Genomic DNA, 1,285 nt, shown 5'->3' with positions numbered 1-1,285 from the left:
TTGTCGCCCCTGGGTGGCAGGGCACTGGCCGAGGAAGAGGAGGTGCCACCTTCATCACCGCCCCTGGGTAGCAGGGCACTGGCTGAGGAAGAGGAAGAAGAGGAGGTGCCTTCATCACCACCCCTGGGTGGCAGGACACTGGTCGAGGAGGAGGAGGATGCAGCAGCGGCGCCTTCATTGTCCTGCAGCCCCGGGACGCTGAGTGAGGAAGAGGAGGATGCGGCACCTCCATCATCCCCCAGCTCTGGGGCACTGAGCGAGGAAGAGCAGGAGGTGGCACCTCCATCGCTCCTCAGCCCCGGAGCACGGGCTGAGGAAGAGGAGGATGAAGCAGCAGCGTCTCCATCACCCTGCGCTCCTAGGGCCCTGGGCGAGGAAGAGGAGGTGGCGGCACCTCCATCACCCTGTGGCCCTGAGATGCCAGGTGAGGAAGAGGAGGAGAAGGTGGCAGTGGCACCTCCATCACCCCACAGTTCTAGTATGTCAAGTGAGGAAGAAGAGGTGGCAGCGGCACCTCTGTCACCCCACAGTCTCAGGGCACCAAGTGAGGAAGAGGAGGAGAAGGTGGCACCTCCATCTCCCCATGGTCTCAAAACACTGAGTGAGGAAGAGGAGGAGGTGGCACCTCCATCACCCCATGATCCCAGTATGTCAAGTGAGGAAGAAGAGGAGAAGGTGGCAGTGGCACCTTCATCACCCCATGGTCCTAGTACTTCAAGTGAGGAAGAGAAGGTGGCAGTGGCACCTCCATCACCCCATGGTCTCAAGGCACTAAGTGAGGAAGAAGAGAAGGTGGCAGTGGCACCTCCATCACCCCATGGTCTCAAGGCACTGAGTGAGGAAGAAGAGCAGAAGGTGGCAGTGGCACCTCCATCACCCTGCAGCCCTGGGACGCCAGGTGAGGAAGAGGAGGAGGAGGTGGCGCCTCCATCACCCTGCAGCCCCGGGACACCAGGCGAGGAAGAGGAGGAGAAGGTGGCTCCTCCATTGCTCCTCAGCCCCAGGATTCCGTGTGAGGAAGACCTTGGCGAGGAAGAGCCCTTGGAGCAGAGAGATGGAGCTGAGCCAGCATTGGCAGCCCCAGAGGAGGAGGAGGAGCAGTGGCAAGAGGAGGAAGAGCGCGACGCTGGCCTGGTGCAGGGCAGCCCTGTCCATGTCCCCTCTGAAGATGCCACCGTGGAGCCGGCCACCGAGTGCCTCCTTGTCTGCCCCTCTGAGGAAGAGGAGGTGGAGGAGGCTGAAGAACCACAGGGTGCTGTGACAGTCAAGGCCACCAGGGCACTGG

The 1,285-nt window shown here is 61.9% G+C and overlaps 1 long non-coding RNA gene across 1 annotated transcript; it reads left to right on the top strand.

The window, feature by feature from the left end:
- The first annotated feature begins 247 nt into the window (after nucleotides 1-247).
- On the top strand, nucleotides 248-792 carry LOC148593957 (uncharacterized). The gene is made up of 2 exons (XR_015913610.1): nucleotides 248-444; nucleotides 619-792. It is a non-coding gene; the product is annotated as an uncharacterized LOC148593957 (long non-coding RNA).
- Nucleotides 793-1,285: the final 493 nt, after the last annotated feature.

This window comes from Tinamus guttatus, unplaced genomic scaffold, assembly GCF_059628265.1.
Source record: "Tinamus guttatus ecotype Peru unplaced genomic scaffold, ASM5962826v1 Tinamus_guttatus_pri_ptg000317l, whole genome shotgun sequence".
In the NCBI taxonomy this organism is placed as follows: Eukaryota; Metazoa; Chordata; class Aves; order Tinamiformes; family Tinamidae; genus Tinamus; species Tinamus guttatus.
This window is presented reverse-complemented; position numbering and strand designations above follow the sequence as displayed.